Source organism: Bos mutus, chromosome X (assembly GCF_027580195.1).
Source record: "Bos mutus isolate GX-2022 chromosome X, NWIPB_WYAK_1.1, whole genome shotgun sequence".
In the NCBI taxonomy this organism is placed as follows: Eukaryota; Metazoa; Chordata; class Mammalia; order Artiodactyla; family Bovidae; genus Bos; species Bos mutus.
This window is the reverse complement of record NC_091646.1, coordinates 97,169,348-97,190,149: the sequence shown is the minus strand read 5'-3', so window position 1 is coordinate 97,190,149 and position 20,802 is coordinate 97,169,348. Positions and strand designations below refer to the sequence as shown.

The 20,802-nt window shown below is 39.0% G+C and overlaps 1 pseudogene; it reads left to right on the top strand.

Moving 5' to 3' along the window:
- Positions 1-19,960: 19,960 nt before the first annotated feature.
- Positions 19,961-20,545, top strand: LOC102275484 (serine/arginine-rich splicing factor 2 pseudogene; annotated as a pseudogene).
- The last annotated feature ends 257 nt before the right edge of the window (positions 20,546-20,802 follow it).

Below are 20,802 nucleotides of genomic sequence, written 5' to 3'. Positions count from 1 at the left end.
AACCAGCAACCCGCTAGGCGGAGGACCCCTCTTCTCGCTCCGGGCCCATGAACTGTGGGGGTCGCTATTTAATGAACTTTATCAGACATCTGGTTCTTTCTTCAGGGCCATCTCACCTAAAACCGTCCACTCTTTCCTCTTAAATAAGACATCTCGATGGACTAATGGCTAATCAGCCCATGCTCACACATAACTGTGCTGTCATACATTTGGTATTTTTTTATTTTGGGGGATGCTTGGACTCAGCTATGGCCGTCAAAGGCCCCGACCCGGAGCATCTATTGTAGCTGGACTTAACTGCATCTTGAGCACCAGCATAATGATAGGCATGCACATATAGTCAATGGTCACAGGACATAGATTATATTATATATCCCCCCCTCCATAAAAATTCCCCCTTAAATATTTACCACTACTTTTAACAGATTTTTCCCTAGTTGCTTATTTAAAATTTCCACACTTTCAATACTCAAATTAGCACTCCATATAAAGTCAATATATAAACGCAGGCCCCCGTTGATGTAGCTTAATTCAAAGCAAGGCACTGAAAATGCCTAGATGAGTCTCCCGACTCCATAAACACATAGGTTTGGTCCCAGCCTTCCTGTTGACTCTTAATAAACTTACACATGCAAGCATCTACACCCCAGTGAGAATGCCCTCTAGGTTGTTAAAATCAAGAGGAGCTGGCATCAAGCACACACCCCGTAGCTCACGACGCCTTGCTTAACCACACCCCCACGGGAAACAGCAGTGACAAAAATTAAGCCATAAACGAAAGTTTGACTAAGTTATATTAATCAGGGTTGGTAAATCTCGTGCCAGCCACCGCGGTCATACGATTAACCCAAGCTAACAGGAATACGGCGTAAAACGTGCTAAAGCACCACATTAAATAGGGTTAAATTTTAATTAAGCTGTAAAAAGCCATGATTAAAATAAAAATAAATGACGAAAGTGACCCTACAACAGCCGATGCACTATAGCTAAGACCCAAACTGGGATTAGATACCCCACTATGCTTAGCCCTAAACACAGATAATTACATAAACAAAATTATTTGCCAGAGTACTACCAGCAACAGCTTAAAACTCAAAGGACTTGGCGGTGCTTTATATCCCTCTAGAGGAGCCTGTTCTGTAATCGATAAACCCCGATAAACCTCACCAGTTCTTGCTAATACAGTCTATATACCGCCATCTTCAGCAAACCCTAAAAAGGAAAAAAAGTAAGCACAATCATGATACATAAAAACGTTAGGTCAAGGTGTAACCTATGAAATGGAAAGAAATGGGCTACATTCTCTACACTAAGAGAACCAATGCACGAAAGTTATTATGAAATTAGTAACCAAAGGAGGATTTAGCAGTAAACTAAGAGTAGAGTGCTTAGTTGAATTAGGCCATGAAGCACGCACACACCGCCCGTCACCCTCCTCAAATAGATTCAATGCATCTAACCTTATTTAAACGCACTAGCTATATGAGAGGAGACAAGTCGTAACAAGGTAAGCATACTGGAAAGTGTGCTTGGATAAATCAAGATATAGCTTAAACAAAGCATCCAGTTTACACCTAGAAGACTTCATTCATTATGAATATCTTGAACTAAATCTAGCCCAAAAATACCCTCTTAACTAAACTACCAAAATAAAATAAAACAAAACATTTAATCCCAATTTAAAGTATAGGAGATAGAAATCTAGAACATGGCGCTATAGAGAAAGTACCGCAAGGGAACGATGAAAGAAAAACTAAAAGTACAAAAAAGCAAAGATTACCCCTTGTACCTTTTGCATAATGAATTAACTAGTATAAGACTTAACAAAATGAATTTCAGCTAAGCAACCCGAAACCAGACGAGCTACTTATAAACAGTTTATCAAGAACTAACTCATCTATGTGGCAAAATAGTGAGAAGATTTGTAAGTAGAGGTGACATGCCTAACGAGCCTGGTGATAGCTGGTTGTCCAGGTAATGAATCTTAGTTCAGCTTTAAAGATACCAAAAAATTCAAATAAATCTCACTGTAACTTTAAAAGTTAGTCTAAAAAGGTACAGCCTTTTAGAAACGGATACAACCTTGACTAGAGAGTAAAATCTAACACTACCATAGTAGGCCTAAAAGCAGCCACCAATTGAGAAAGCGTTAAAGCTCAACAACAAAAACTAAACAGATCCCAATAACAAGTAATTAACTCCTAGCCCCAATACTGGACTAATCTATTATTGAATAGAAGTAATAATGTTAATATGAGTAACAAGAAAAACTTTCTCCTTGCATAAGTCTAAGTCAGTACCTGATAATACTCTGACCATTAACAGCTAATAAAAATAACCCAACAATAAACAATTTATTAACTATACTGTTAATCCAACACAGGAGTGCATCTAAGGAAAGATTAAAAGAAGTAAAAGGAACTCGGCAAACACAAACCCCGCCTGTTTACCAAAAACATCACCTCCAGCATCCCTAGTATTGGAGGCATTGCCTGCCCAGTGACAACTGTTTAACGGCCGCGGTATCCTGACCGTGCAAAGGTAGCATAATCATTTGTTCTCTAAATAAGGACTTGTATGAATGGCCACACGAGGGTTTTACTGTCTCTTACTTCCAATCAGTGAAATTGACCTTCCCGTGAAGAGGCGGGAATGCATAAATAAGACGAGAAGACCCTATGGAGCTTTAACTAACCAACCCAAAGAAAATAAATTTAACCATTGAGGAACAACAACAATCTCCATGAGTTGGTAGTTTCGGTTGGGGTGACCTCGGAGAATAAAAAATCCTCCGAACGATTTTAAAGACTAGACCCACAAGTCAAATCACTCTATCGCTCATTGATCCAAAAATTTGATCAACGGAACAAGTTACCCTAGGGATAACAGCGCAATCCTATTTAAGAGTCCATATCGACAATAGGGTTTACGACCTCGATGTTGGATCAGGACATCCTGATGGTGCAACCGCTATCAAAGGTTCGTTTGTTCAACGATTAAAGTCCTACGTGATCTGAGTTCAGACCGGAGCAATCCAGGTCGGTTTCTATCTATTACGTATTTCTCCCAGTACGAAAGGACAAGAGAAATAAGGCCAACTTTAAATTAAGCGCCTTAAAATAACTAATGACAGCGTCTCAATTAACAACACAAAACCCTGCCCTAGAACAGGGCTTAGTTAAGGTGGCAGAGCCCGGTAATTGCGTAAAACTTAAACTTTTATACCCAGAGATTCAAATCCTCTCCTTAACAAAATGTTCATAATTAACATCTTAATACTTATCATTCCTATCTTATTAGCCGTAGCATTCCTCACATTAGTAGAACGAAAAGTTCTAGGCTACATACAACTCCGAAAAGGTCCAAATGTCGTAGGCCCATATGGCCTACTCCAACCCATCGCCGATGCAATCAAACTTTTCATCAAAGAACCATTACGACCTGCCACGTCTTCAACCTCAATATTCATCCTAGCGCCCATTTTAGCTCTAGGCCTAGCCTTAACCATGTGAATTCCCCTACCAATACCCCATCCCCTTATTAACATAAACCTAGGAGTCCTATTTATACTAGCAATATCAAGCCTAGCCGTGTACTCCATCCTCTGATCAGGCTGAGCTTCCAACTCAAAATACGCACTAATCGGAGCCCTACGAGCAGTAGCACAAACAATCTCATATGAAGTAACACTAGCAATTATCCTACTATCAGTACTCCTAATAAGTGGATCCTTTACCCTCTCCACATTAATTATTACACAAGAACAAACATGGCTAATCCTCCCAGCATGACCTCTAGCAATAATATGATTTATCTCAACATTAGCAGAAACAAACCGAGCTCCCTTTGACCTAACTGAAGGAGAATCAGAGCTAGTCTCAGGCTTCAACGTAGAATATGCAGCAGGACCATTTGCCCTCTTCTTCATAGCAGAGTACGCAAATATCATCATAATAAACATATTTACAGCAATTCTATTTCTAGGGACATCCCACAACCCACACATACCAGAACTCTACACAATCAACTTTATCATCAAATCCCTGCTACTCACAATATTATTCCTATGAATCCGAGCATCCTATCCTCGATTCCGCTATGACCAACTGATACACTTACTATGAAAAAATTTCCTGCCCCTAACACTAGCCCTATGCATATGACACGTATCACTGCCCATCCTTACATCAGGCATCCCACCACAAACATAAGAAATATGTCTGAAAAAAGAGTTACTTTGATAGAGTAAATAATAGAGGTTTAAACCCTCTTATTTCTAGAATTATAGGAATTGAACCTACTCCTAAGAATCCAAAACTCTCCGTGCTCCCAATTACACCAAATTCTATTAGTAAGGTCAGCTAATTAAGCTATCGGGCCCATACCCCGAAAATGTTGGTTCATACCCTTCCCGTACTAATAAACCCAATTATCTTTACCACTATTTTATTAACCATTATACTAGGAACCATTATTGTCATAATCAGTTCTCACTGACTACTTGTCTGAATCGGATTTGAAATAAATATACTCGCCATTATCCCTATCATAATAAAAAACCACAACCCACGAGCTACAGAAGCATCAACTAAATATTTTTTAACTCAATCAACAGCCTCAATACTACTAATAATAGCCGTCATCATTAACCTAATATTCTCAGGCCAATGAACCGTAATAAAATTATTTAACCCAATAGCCTCTATACTTATAACAATAGCCCTAGCTATAAAACTAGGAATAGCTCCATTTCACTTCTGAGTCCCAGAAGTAACGCAAGGCATCCCTCTATCCTCAGGCTTAATCCTACTGACATGACAAAAACTAGCACCTATATCTGTACTTTACCAAATCTTCCCATCAATTAACCTAAACTTAATTCTGACCCTATCAATTCTATCAATCCTAATTGGAGGCTGAGGAGGACTAAACCAAACACAACTCCGAAAAATCATAGCCTACTCATCAATCGCTCACATGGGCTGAATAACAGCAGTACTACCATACAACCCTACTATAACATTACTAAACCTAATCATCTACATTACTATAACTTCCACTATATTCACCATATTTATAGCCAATTCCACCACCACCACCCTATCATTATCACACACATGAAATAAAACACCCATTATAACCATCCTAATCCTCGCCACTCTCCTATCCATAGGAGGACTCCCTCCCCTATCAGGGTTCATACCAAAATGAATAATCATCCAAGAAATAACAAAAAACAATAGCATCATCCTACCTACCTTCATAGCAATCACAGCTCTACTAAACTTATATTTTTATATACGACTCACATATTCTACCGCACTAACAATATTCCCCTCTACAAACAACATAAAAATAAAATGACAATTTCCCCTTATAAAAAAAATAACCTTTCTACCAACAATAGTCGTACTATCTACTATAACACTACCGCTCACACCGATATTATCAGTATTAGAATAGGAATTTAGGTTAAACAGACCAAGAGCCTTCAAAGCCCTAAGCAAGTACAATTTACTTAATTCCTGATAAGGATTGCAAGACTACACCTTACATCAATTGAATGCAAATCAACCACTTTAATTAAGCTAAATCCTCACTAGACTGGTGGGCTCCACCCCCACGAAACTTTAGTTAACAGCTAAATACCCTAATTAATCAGGCTTCAATCTACTTCTCCCGCCGCAAGAAAAAAAAGGCGGGAGAAGCCCCGGCAGAATTGAAGCTGCTTCTCTGAATTTGCAATTCAACGTGTAAACTCACCACAGAGCTTGGTAAAAAGAGGGGTCAAACCTCTATCTTTAGATTTACAGTCTAATGCTTTACTCAGCCATTTTACCCATGTTCATTAACCGCTGACTATTCTCAACCAACCATAAAGATATCGGTACCCTTTATCTACTATTTGGAGCCTGGGCCGGTATAGTAGGAACAGCTCTAAGCCTTCTAATTCGCGCTGAATTAGGCCAACCCGGAACCCTGCTCGGAGACGACCAAATCTACAACGTAGTTGTAACCGCACACGCATTTGTAATAATCTTCTTTATAGTAATGCCAATTATAATTGGAGGATTCGGTAACTGACTTGTTCCTCTAATAATTGGCGCTCCCGATATGGCATTCCCCCGAATAAACAACATAAGCTTCTGACTCCTCCCTCCCTCATTTCTACTGCTCCTCGCATCCTCTATAGTTGAAGCTGGAGCAGGAACAGGCTGAACCGTGTACCCTCCCTTAGCAGGCAACCTAGCCCATGCAGGAGCCTCAGTAGATCTAACCATCTTCTCTTTACACTTAGCAGGAGTTTCCTCTATTTTAGGAGCCATCAACTTCATTACAACAATTATCAACATAAAGCCCCCCGCAATGTCACAGTACCAAACTCCCCTATTCGTATGATCCGTAATAATCACCGCCGTACTATTACTCCTCTCACTCCCTGTACTAGCAGCCGGCATTACAATGCTGCTAACAGACCGGAACCTAAATACAACCTTCTTCGACCCAGCAGGAGGAGGAGACCCCATTTTATACCAACACTTATTCTGATTCTTTGGGCACCCCGAAGTCTATATTTTAATTTTACCTGGATTTGGAATAATCTCCCATATTGTAACCTACTACTCAGGAAAAAAAGAACCATTCGGATATATAGGAATAGTCTGAGCTATAATGTCAATCGGATTTTTAGGTTTCATCGTATGAGCTCACCATATATTTACAGTCGGAATAGACGTCGACACACGAGCCTACTTCACATCGGCTACTATAATTATTGCTATTCCAACCGGAGTAAAAGTTTTCAGCTGACTAGCAACACTTCATGGAGGTAATATCAAATGGTCTCCTGCTATAATGTGAGCCCTAGGCTTTATTTTCTTATTTACAGTAGGGTTTAACCGGAATTGTCCTAGCTAACTCTTCTCTCGATATTGTTCTTCACGATACATATTACGTTGTCGCACACTTCCACTATGTTTTATCAATAGGAGCTGTATTTGCTATTATAGGGGGATTTGTTCATTGATTTCCACTATTCTCAGGTTACACTCTCAATGATACATGAGCCAAAATCCACTTCGCAATTATGTTTGTAGGCGTCAATATGACCTTCTTCCCACAACACTTTCTAGGACTATCTGGCATGCCTCGACGATACTCCGACTATCCAGATGCATATACAATATGAAATACTGTCTCATCAATGGGCTCATTCATTTCTCTAACAGCAGTCATACTAATAGTTTTCATCATCTGAGAAGCATTCGCATCTAAACGAGAAGTTTTAACTGTAGACCTAACCACGACAAATCTAGAATGATTAAACGGATGCCCTCCACCATATCACACATTTGAAGAACCCACCTATGTCAACCTAAAATAAGAAAGGAAGGAATCGAACCCCCTACTATTGGTTTCAAGCCAACATCATAACCTCTATGTCTCTCTCAATAAACGAGGTGTTAGTAAAACATTATATAACTTTGTCAAAGTTAAGTTACAAGTGAAAACCCTGTACGCCTCATATGGCATATCCCATACAACTAGGCTTCCAAGATGCTACATCACCGATCATAGAAGAACTACTTCACTTTCATGATCACACGCTAATAATTGTCTTCTTAATTAGCTCATTAGTACTTTACATTATCTCACTAATATTAACAACAAAACTAACTCATACAAGCACAATAGATGCACAAGAAGTAGAGACAATTTGAACCATTTTGCCCGCTATTATTTTAATTCTAATTGCTCTTCCTTCTTTACGAATTCTATACATAATAGATGAAATTAATAACCCATCCCTTACGGTAAAAGCAATAGGACATCAGTGATACTGAAGCTACGAATATACAGATTATGAGGACTTAAGCTTCGACTCCTACATAATTCCAACATCAGAATTAAAGCCAGGGGAATTACGACTATTAGAAGTCGATAATCGAGTTGTACTGCCAATAGAAATAACAATCCGAATACTAGTCTCCTCTGAAGATGTGCTACACTCATGAGCCGTACCTTCTCTAGGACTGAAAACAGATGCAATCCCAGGCCGTCTGAACCAAACAACCCTTATATCGACCCGTCCAGGCCTGTATTACGGTCAATGCTCAGAAATCTGCGGATCAAACCATAGTTTTATGCCCATCGTCCTTGAATTAGTTCCACTGAAGTATTTTGAAAAATGATCTGCGTCAATATTATAAAATCACTAAGAAGCTATATAGCACTAACCTTTTAAGTTAGAGATTGAGAGCAGTATGCTCTCCTTGGTGACATGCCACAACTAGACACGTCAACATGACTGACAATAATCTTATCAATATTCTTGACCCTCTTTATTATCTTTCAATTAAAAATTTCAAAACACAACTTTTACTACAATCCAGAACTAACATCAACAAAAATATTAAAACAAAACACCCCTTGAGAAACAAAATGAACGAAAATTTATTTGCCTCTTTTATTACCCCTATAATTCTAGGTCTCCCCCTCGTAACTCTTATCGTACTATTCCCCAGCCTACTATTCCCAACATCAAATCGATTAGTGAATAATCGCTTTGTAACTCTCCAACAATGAATGCTCCAACTTGTATCAAAACAAATAATGAGTATCCACAACCCCAAAGGACAAACATGAACATTAATATTAATATCTCTAATTCTATTTATTGGGTCAACAAACCTATTAGGCCTGTTACCCCATTCATTCACACCAACAACACAACTATCAATAAACCTAGGCATAGCCATTCCCCTGTGAGCAGGAGCCGTAATTACAGGATTCCGCAATAAAACTAAAACATCACTTGCCCATTTCTTACCACAAGGAACACCAACTCCACTAATCCCAATACTAGTAATTATCGAAACTATCAGCCTTTTTATTCAACCTATAGCCCTCGCCGTGCGGTTAACAGCCAACATCACTGCAGGACATCTATTAATTCACTTAATCGGAGGGGCTACACTTGCACTAATAAGTATTAGCGCTACAACAGCTCTAATTACATTTATTATTCTAATCCTACTAACAATCCTAGAATTTGCAGTAGCTATAATCCAAGCCTATGTATTCACCCTTCTAGTCAGCCTATATCTGCATGACAACACATAATGACACACCAAACTCATGCTTATCACATAGTAAATCCAAGCCCTTGACCCCTTACAGGAGCTCTATCCGCCCTCTTAATAACATCCGGCTTAGCCATGTGGTTTCATTTTAACTCAACAGCTCTGTTAATAATTGGCCTAACAACAAACATACTAACAATATACCAATGATGACGGGATATTATTCGAGAAAGCACTTTCCAAGGGCACCATACCCCAGCTGTCCAAAAAGGCCTCCGTTATGGAATAATCCTCTTTATTATCTCCGAAGTCCTATTCTTTACCGGATTTTTCTGAGCATTCTACCATTCAAGCCTCGCCCCCACTCCCGAACTAGGCGGCTGCTGACCCCCAACAGGCATTCATCCACTAAATCCCCTAGAAGTCCCACTGCTCAACACCTCTGTCCTATTGGCCTCCGGAGTTTCTATTACCTGAGCCCATCATAGTCTGATAGAAGGAGACCGAAACCATATATTACAAGCCCTATTTATCACCATCACATTAGGGGTCTACTTTACACTACTACAAGCCTCAGAGTACTATGAGGCACCCTTTACTATCTCCGACGGAATCTACGGCTCAACTTTTTTCGTAGCCACAGGCTTCCACGGCCTCCATGTCATCATTGGATCCACCTTCTTAATTGTCTGCTTTTTCCGCCAACTAAAATTTCATTTCACTTCTAACCACCACTTCGGCTTTGAAGCCGCTGCCTGATACTGACATTTCGTAGACGTAGTTTGACTTTTCCTCTATGTTTCTATCTATTGATGAGGCTCCTATTCTTTTAGTATTAATCAGTACAGCTGACTTCCAATCAGCTAGTTTCGGTCTAGCCCGAAAAAGAATAATAAATCTAATACTAGCCCTCCTGACCAATTTTACACTAGCTACTCTACTTGTCATTATCGCATTCTGACTTCCCCAACTAAATGTATATTCTGAGAAGACAAGTCCATACGAATGTGGATTCGACCCCATAGGATCAGCCCGCCTTCCCTTCTCCATAAAATTCTTTCTAGTAGCCATTACATTCCTCTTATTTGATCTAGAAATTGCACTCCTCTTACCACTACCATGAGCCTCACAAACAACAAACCTAAACACAATGCTTACCATAGCCCTCTTCCTAATTATCCTGCTAGCCGTAAGCCTAGCCTACGAATGAACTCAAAAAGGACTGGAATGAACCGAATATGGTACTTAGTTTAAAATAAAATAAATGATTTCGACTCATTAGATTGTGATTTAATTCATAATTACCAAATGTCTATAGTACATATAAATATTATAATAGCATTCGCAGTATCTCTTGTAGGATTACTAATATATCGATCCCACCTAATATCTTCCCTTCTATGCTTAGAAGGGATAATATTATCCCTATTCGTTATAGCAGCTCTAACAATCCTCAATTCACATTTTACATTAGCTAGCATAATACCCATTATCCTACTAGTTTTCGCAGCCTGTGAAGCAGCCCTAGGTCTATCCCTACTAGTAATAGTATCAAATACATACGGTACTGATTACGTACAAAATCTCAACCTACTCCAATGCTAAAATATATTATTCCAACAATTATACTTATACCCCTAACCTGAATATCAAAAGGTAATATAATCTGAATTAACTCCACAACACACAGCCTACTAATTAGCTTCACAAGCCTTCTCCTTATAAATCAATTTGGTGACAATAGCCTCAATTTTTCACTAATATTTTTCTCTGACTCCCTATCTACTCCACTACTAATTTTAACCATATGGCTCCTTCCCCCTGATACTAATAGCTAGCCAACATCACCTATCAAAAGAAAACCTAACTCGAAAAAAACTATTCATTACTATACTAATTTTACTACAACTATTTCTAATCATAACCTTTACCGCTATAGAACTAATCTTCTTTTATATCCTATTTGAAGCAACACTAGTACCAACACTTATTATTATTACCCGATGGGGAAACCAAACAGAACGTCTAAACGCCGGACTCTATTTCCTATTCTATACATTAGCTGGCTCCTTACCCCTACTAGTCGCACTAATTTATATCCAAAACATAGTAGGATCCCTAAACTTCCTAATACTCCAATATTGAGTACAACCTATGCATAACTCCTGATCTAATATTTTCATATGACTAGCATGTATAATAGCCTTCATAGTAAAAATACCATTATACGGCCTCCACCTTTGACTACCCAAAGCTCACGTAGAAGCCCCCATCGCAGGTTCTATAGTCCTTGCAGCAATCCTACTAAAACTAGGAGGATACGGTATGCTACGAATCACACTAATTCTAAACCCTATAACCGACTTTATAGCATACCCATTCATTATACTCTCCTTATGAGGCATAATCATAACCAGCTCAATCTGCCTCCGTCAAACGGACCTAAAATCACTCATTGCATACTCTTCTGTAAGCCACATAGCACTCGTCATTGTAGCTATCCTTATCCAAACACCTTGAAGTTACATAGAGCAGCAACTGCTCTCATAATTGCCCATGGCCTTACATCCTCCATACTTTTCTGTCTAGCAAACTCAAACTACGAACGAATCCACAGCCGAACTATAATTCTAGCTCGAGGCCTACAAACGCTTCTTCCACTAATAGCCACCTGATGACTACTAGCAAGTCTAACCAACCTAGCCTTACCCCCAACAATCAACTTAATTGGAGAACTATTTGTAATAATGTCAACCTTTTCATGATCTAACATTACAATTATCCTAATAGGAATAAATATAGTAATCACCGCCCTATACTCTCTATATATACTAATCATAACCCAACGAGGAAAGTACACCTATCACATTAATAATATCTCACCTTCCTTTACACGAGAAAATGCACTCATATCGCTGCACATTTTACCTCTACTACTCTTATCCCTAAATCCAAAAATTATTCTAGGACCTCTATACTGTAAATATAGTTTAACAAAAACATTAGATTGTGAATCTAACAATAGAAACTCATTACCTTCTTATTTACCGAAAAAGTATGCAAGAACTGCTAATTCTATGCTCCCATACTTAACAGTATGGCTTTTTTGAACTTTTAAAGGATAGTAGTCATCCGTTGGTCTTAGGAACCGAAAAATTGGTGCAACTCCAAATAAAAGTAATAAACATATTCTCCTCATTCTCACTAGTTACTTTGCTCCTACTAACAGTACCCATTATAACAACAAGCCTTAACACCTACAAATCTTCCAACTACCCGCTCTACGTAAAAACAACTATTTCATATGCCTTCATTACCAGCATAATTCCCACAATAATATTTATTTACTCAGGCCAAGAACTAGTTATTTCAAACTGACACTGATTAACTATCCAAACCCTCAAACTATCTCTCAGCTTTAAAATAGACTATTTCTCAATAATATTCGTCCCAGTAGCACTATTCGTCACATGATCTATTATAGAATTCTCAATATGATACATACACTCAGACCCCAATATTAACAAATTCTTCAAATACTTACTCCTATTCCTCATCACTATAATAATCCTTGTAACCGCAAATAACCTATTCCAACTGTTCATTGGCTGAGAAGGTGTCGGAATTATATCATTTCTACTCATCGGATGGTGGTACGGACGAGCAGACGCAAATACAGCAGCTCTACAAGCAGTTTTATATAACCGCATCGGCGACATTGGTTTTATCCTAGCAATAGCATGATTTCTAACAAACCTAAATACCTGAGATCTCCAACAGATCTTCATACTAGACCCAAACAACTCAAATACACCCTTGATCGGACTAGTACTAGCTGCAACCGGAAAATCCGCCCAATTTGGCCTCCACCCATGACTTCCCTCTGCAATAGAAGGCCCAACTCCCGTCTCAGCACTACTTCATTCAAGCACAATGGTAGTAGCAGGTATTTTCCTACTAATCCGCTTTTACCCACTCACAGAAAATAATAAACACATTCAATCTATTACATTATGTCTAGGAGCCATTACCACATTATTCACAGCGATATGCGCTCTCACCCAAAATGACATTAAGAAAATCATCGCCTTCTCCACATCTAGTCAACTGGGCCTTATAATGGTAACAATTGGCATTAACCAACCCTACCTAGCATTTCTCCACATCTGCACCCACGCCTTTTTCAAAGCTATACTATTTATATGCTCCGGTTCTATAATTCACAGCCTAAACGACGAACAAGACATCCGAAAAATAGGAGGCCTATTTAAAGCCAATCCAGGTCACCTCTATCTCCCTCCTCCCTCTTCTCTTCTCCATGTAACTCTGTGAACCTCTCTGAGTGTCCCTCACTGTGGAGAAACTTTTCATCTTTACCCTAGATGTTTTATCAATGGTGCTGTATAGATGGAGAAGTCTTGAGGCTACTGTAAAGATAAGACTGAAAACCAGAAGCAGGAGGCTTAAGTCCAAATCCTGAGAACACCAGAGAACTCCTGACTCCAGGGAACATTAATCAACAGAAGCTCACCAAACACCTCCATACCTACACTGAAACCAAGCACCACACAAAGGCCAACAAGTTCCAGAGCAAGACATACCATGCAAATTCTCCAGCAACACAGCAACATAGCCCTGAGCTTCAATATACAGGCTGCCCAAAGTCACTCCAAACACACTGACATCTCATAACTCATTACTGGACACTTCATTGCACTCCAGAGAGAAGAAATCCAGCTCCACCCACCAGAACACAAACACAAGTTTCCCTAACCAGGAAACCTTGACAAGCCAACCGTCCAACCCCACTCACAGTGAGGAAACTCCACAATAAAGAAAACTCCACAAACTGCCAGAATACAGAAAGGACACCCCAAAGACAGCAATATAAACAAAATGAAGATACAGAGAAATACCCAGCAAGTAAAGGAACAGGATAAATGCCCACCAAACCAAACAAAAGAGGAAGAGATAGGGAATCTACCTGATAAATAATTCCAAATAATGACAGTGAAATGATCCAAAATCTTGAAAACAAAATGGAATCACAGATAAATAGCCTGGAGACAAGGGTTGAGAAGATGCAAGAAATGTTTAACAAGGACCTAGAAGAACTAAAAAAGAGTCAATATATAATGAATAATACAATAAATGATATCAAAAACACTCTGGAGGGAACCAACAGTAGAATAATGGAGGCAGAAGATAAGATAAGTGAGATCGAAGATAGAATGGTAGAAATAAATGAATCAGAGAGGAAAAAAGAAAAACAAATTAAAAGAAATGAGGACAATCTCAGAGACCTCTGGGACAATGTTAAATGCCCCAACATTTGAATCATAGGAGTCCCAGAAGAAGAAGACAAAAAGAAAGATCATGAGAAAATACTTGAGGTGATAATAGTTGAAAACTTCCCTAAAATGGGGAAGGAAATAATCACCCAAGTCCAAGAAACACAGAGAGTCCCAAACAGAATAAACCCAAGGTGAAACACCCCAAGACACATATTAATCAAATTAACAAAGATCAAACACAAAGAACAAATATTAAAAGCAGCAAGGGAAAAACAACAAATAACACACAAGGGAATTCCATAAGGATAACAGCTGATCTTTCAATAGAAGCTCTTCAGGCCAGGAGGGAATGGAAGGACATACTTAAAGTGATGAACAAAAATAACCTACAGCCCAGATTACTGTACCCAGCAAGGATCTCATTCAAATATGAAGGAGAAATCAAAAGCTTTACAGACAAGCAAACGCTGAGAGAATTCAGCACCACCAAACCAGCTCTCCAAAAATGCTAAAGGATTTTCTCTAGACAGGAAACACAAAAAGGGTGTACGAACTCAAACCCAAAACAATAAAGTAAATGGCAATGGGATCATACTTATCAATAATTAACTTAAACATAAATGGGTTGAATGCCCCAACCAAAAGACAAAGACTGGCTGAATGGATGCAAAAATAAGACCCCTATATGTGTTGTCTACAAGAGACCCACCTCAAAACAAGGGACACATACAGACTGAAAGTGAAGGGCTGGAAAAAGACATTCCACGCAAATAGAGACCAAAAGAAAGCAGGAGTAGCAAAACTCATATCAGATAAAATAGACTTTAAAACAAAGGTGGTGAAAAGAAAGAAAGAAGGACACTACATAATGATCAAAGGATCAATCCAAGAAGAAGATATAACAGTTATAAATATATATACACCCAACATAGGGGCACCACAATATGTGAGACAAATGCTAACAAGTATGAAAGGAGACATTAACAAGAACACAATAATAGTGGGACACTTTAATACCCCATTCACACCTATGGATAGATCAACTAAACAGAAAATTAACAAGGAAATACAAACTTTAAATGATACAATAGACCAGTTAGACCTAATTAATATCTATAGAACATTTCACCCCAAAACAATGAATTTCACCTTTTTCTCAAGCACACACGGAACCTTCTCCAGGACAGATCACATCCTGGGCCATAAATCTAGCCTTGGTAAATTCAAAAAAATTGAAACCATTCCAAGCATCTTTTCTGACCACAATGCAGTAATATTACATCTCAATTACAGGAGAAAAACTAGTAAAAATACCAACATATGGAGGCTGAACAACACGCTGTTGAATAACCAATAAATCACAGAAGAAATAAAAAAAGAAATCAAAATATGCATAGAAATGAATGAAAATGAAAACACAACAACCCAAAACCTGTGGGACACTGTAAAAGCAGTGCTAAGGGAAGGTTCATAGCAATACAGGCATACCTCAAGAAACAAGAAAAAAGTCAAATAAATAACCTAACTCTACATCTAAAGCAACTAGAAAAGGAAGAAATGAAGAACCCTAGAGTTAGTATAAGGAAAGATCTTAAAAATTAAGGCAGAAATAAAAGCAAAAGAAACAAAAGAGACCATAGCAAAAACCAACAAAGCCAAAAGCTGGTTCTTTGAAAGGATAGATAAAACTGACAAACCATTAGCCAGACTGAACAGGAAACAAAGGGAGAAAAATCAAATCAATCAAATTAGAAATGAAAATGGAGAGATCACAACAGACAACACAGAAATACAAAGGATCATAAGAGACTACTATCGACAATTATATGCCAAGAAAATGGACAATTTGGAAGAAATGGACAAATCCTAGAAAAGTACAACTTTTCAAAACTGAACCAGGAAGAAATAGAAAATCTTAACAGACCCATCACAATCATGGAAATTGAAACTGTAATCAAAAAGCTTCCAGCAAACAAAAGCCCAGGTCAGACAGCTTCACAGCTGAATTCTACCAAAAATTTAGAGAAAAGCTAACACCTATCTTACTCAAACTCATCCATAAAATTGCAGAGGAAGGTAAACTTCCAAACTCATTCTATGACCACCATCAATCACCCTAATACCAAAACCTGACAAAGATCCCACAAAAAAAGAAAACTACAGGCCAATATCACTGATGAACATAGATGCAGAAATCCTTAACAAAATTCTAGCAATAATAATCCAACAACATATTAAAAAGATCATACACCATTACCAAGTGGGCTTTATCCCAGGGAAGCAAGGATTCTTCAATATCCACAAATCAATCAATGTAATATACCACATTAACAAATTGGAAAATAAAAGCCATATGATCCTCTCAATAGATGCAGAGAAAGTCTTTGACAAAATTCAACATCCATTTATGATAAAAACTCTCCAGAAAGCAGGAATAGAAGGACCATACCTCAACATAATAAAAGCTATATATGACAAACACACAGCAAACATTATCCTCACTGGGGAAAAATTGAAAGCATTTCCTCTAAAGTCAGGAACAAGACAAGGGTGCCCACTTTCACCATTATTATTCAACATAGTTTTGGAAGTTTTGGCCACAGCAATCAGAGCAGAAAAAGAAATAAAAGGAATCCAAATTGGAAAAGAAGAAGTAAAACTCTCACTGTTTGCAGATGACATGATCCTCTACATAGAAAACCCTAAAGACTCCACCAGAAAATTACTAGAGTTAATCAATGAATATAGTAAAGCTGCAGGATATAAAATCAACACACAGAAATCCCTTGCATTCCTATACACTAATAATGAGAAAACAGAAAGAGAAATTAAGGAAAAATCCCATTCACCATTGCAATGGAAAGAATAAAATACTTAGGAATATATCTACCTAAAGAAACTAAAGACCTATATATAGAAAACTATAAAACACTGGTGAAAGAAATCAAAGAGGATGCTAATAGATGGAGAAATATACCATGTTCATGGATTGGAAGAACCAATATAGTGAAAATGAGTATACTACCCAAAGAAATCTATAGATTCAATGCAATCCCTATCAAGCTAACAATGATATTTTTCACAGAGCTAGAACAAATAATTTCACAATTTGTATGGAAATACAAAAAACGTTGAATAGCCAAAGCAATCTTGAGAAAGAAGAATGGAACTGGAGGAATCAACCTACCTGAATTCAGGCTCTACTACAAAGCCACAGTCATCAAGACAGTATGGTACTGGCACAAAGACAGAAATATAGATCAATGGAACAAAATAGAAAGCCCAGAGATAAATCCACACACCTATGGATGCCTTATCTTTGACAAAGGAGGCAAGAATATACGATGGAGAAAAGGCAATGTCGTTAACAAGTGGTGCTGGGAAAACTGGTCAACCACTTGTAAAAGAATGAAACTAGAACATTTTCTAACACCATACACAAAAATAAACTCAAAATGGATTATAGATCTAAATGTAAGACCAGAAACTATAAAACTCCTAGAGGAGAACATAGACAAAACACTCTCCGACATAAATCACAGCAGGATCCTCTATGACTCACCTCCCAGAATACTGGAAATAAAAGCAAAAATAAACAAATGAGACCTAATTAAAATGAAAAGCTTCTGCACAACAAAGGAAACTATAAGCAAGGTGAAAAGACAGCCTTCAGAATGAGAGAAAATAATAACAAATGAAGCAACTGCAAAGAATTCATCTCAAAAATATACAAAACTCCTACAGCTCAATTCCATAAAAATAAATGACCCAATCAAAAAATGGGCTAAAGAACTAAATAGACATTTCTCCAAAGAAGACATACAGATGGCTAACAAACACATCAAAAGATGCTCAACATCACTCATTATCAGAGAAATGCAAATCAAAACCACAATGAGGTACCATTTCACGCCAGTCAGAATGGCTGCTATCCAAATGTCTACAAGCAATAAATGCTGGACAGGCTGTGGAGAAAAGGGAACCTTCTTACACTGTCGGTGGGAATGCAAACTAGTATAGCGACTATGGAGAACAGTGTGGAGATTTCTTAAAAAACTGGAAATAGAACTACGATACAACCCAGCAATCCCACTGCTGGGCATACACACCGAGGAAACCAGAACTGAAAGAGACATGTGTACCCCAGTGTTCATCGCAGCACTGTTTATAATAGCCAGGACATGGAAGCAACCTAAATGTCCATCAGCAGATGAATGGATAAGGAAGCTGTGGTACATATACACAATGGAGTACTACTCAGCCATTAAAAAGAATACATTTGAATCAGTTTTAATGAGGTGGATGAAACTAGAGCTTATTATACAGAGTGAAGTAAGCCAGAAAGAAAAACACCAATACAGTATACTAACACATATATATGGAATTTAGAAAGATGGTAATGATAACCCTGTATGCGAGACAGCAAAAGAGACACAGATGTATAGAACAGTCTTTAGGACTCTGTGGGAGAGGGCGAGGGTGGGATGATTTGGGAGAATGGCATTGAAAGATGTATAATAGCATTTGTGAAATGAATCGCCAGTCCAGGTTCGATGCATGATACAGGACACTCGGGACTGGTGCACTGGGATGACCCAGAGGGATGGTATGGGGAGGGAGGTGGGAGGAGGGTTCAGGATGGGGAACACGGGTACACCCGTGGTGGATTCATGTTTATGTATGGTAAAACCAATACAATATTGTAAAGTAACTAGCCTCCAATTAAAATAATAAATTTATATTAAAAAATTAATAGTGAAAGTGAAAGTGAAGTCGCTCAGTCGTATCCGACTCTTTGCGACCCCATGGACTGTAGCCTACCAGGCTCCTCTGTCCATGGGATTTTCCAGGCAATAGTACTGGAGTGGATTGCCATTTCCTTCTCCAGGGGATCTTCCCAACCCAGGGATTGAACCCGGGTCTCCTGCATTGTAGACAGATGCTTTACCGTCTGAGCCACCTAATCTGAGTTATAGTCAATTATGTAATTTGGAATGACAAATCATAACTTTGACTTCTATTTTTTATTTTTTTCAAGCAGAATAAGAGCTCTCATACTGAATTTCTGATTAGAACTCATACCCTGTAGGTGGCTCTCATGGTCTGTTAGTGTTACTGAATCAACCTATCTGTTCATGATCTGTTTTGAAACTTTGTTTCTGTCTTCAAAGTGAACAAATGGTTTTAGCATACATGAATCAGCACTGCCATGTACTTAGTCACATAATTACATCTATACATATATACTTTTGCCCATAATTAAAACTGGGTGTTTAGACATATACAGGAAAAGTCATAAAATGATGTTATAGTCATGAACTTTCACTTTAAAAAAAGGAAAACTGGTACAGAGCTGTTCCTCCAGCAGTCTCAGCTCTGGAGACAATCCACGCAGACAGAACGCTCAACATTCGGGGGTCAATAAGCAGCCACCGGCTGAGGTCAACTGACGCAAAGAGGCACAGTCTTCAGGCTGAACAAAGCCAAGGCAAACTTAGTGCCTGCGTCGTCCTTGCAGCCTTTGCAGACTGCAGCTAGCTCAGAATTCAGTTCAGGGGGCTCTCTGCTTAGCTCACAAAGGTCATGAATTACAGTCGTCCTCCTCCCAACGTGGGCGACTTGATCTCCCTCAAGGTGGACAACCTGACCGACCGCATCTCTCACAGCACCCTGAGGTGCATCTTCGAGAAGTATGGGCCTATCGGCTATGTGTACATCCCCTGGGACTGCTTCACTCAAGAGTCCCGCGGCTTTGCCTTCGTCCACTTCCACGACAAGCACCACGCTGAGGAGGCCATGGACGCCCTAGACAGGGTCATGCTAGATGGCCATGTTCTGCGGGTGCAGATGGCACGCCATGGTCGCCTCCTAGATTTCCACCAAGGCCGCAGCCAGGAAACTCCTCCCCAGAGTCAAGAACGCCAGAGCCACAGCCCGAGGCTTGGTCGCTGCCGCAGGTCCAACACCAGGAGCCGATCGCCATCTCAGGCCCGATCTCACTTCAGCCGCTCAAAGTCTCCATCTCGCTCCTGTGATAATTCTCCATCATCCTCGAGATCAAGTTCCACTGGAAGTACCAAGTCCTCCTCGGAGTCCACATCTTCCTCAGCAACCACATCTAGGTGTAGATCCAGAAGCCTTCCACCAAGAAGAAAGTACAGGTCCTGAGGACAATCAAAAAATCCCTCCAGGTTTCCAGAAGAGGAAGGAGCGGTGTCATATTAGAATAATAAAGAATTATTTATTACGAACAACCTGAAAGTTGGGGGGGGGGTGTGGAAGGGAATGAGGGGACAGCGGGGGAGAAGATCAACATCTCAGGTGATCAGACAGGCTTTGAAATTACCTACTATCTGTTGAAAAGGTTATTCTTTAACACATTGTGTAACTTTTTACTTGTTTCGAATTTTGCCTCAAGTGGTAAA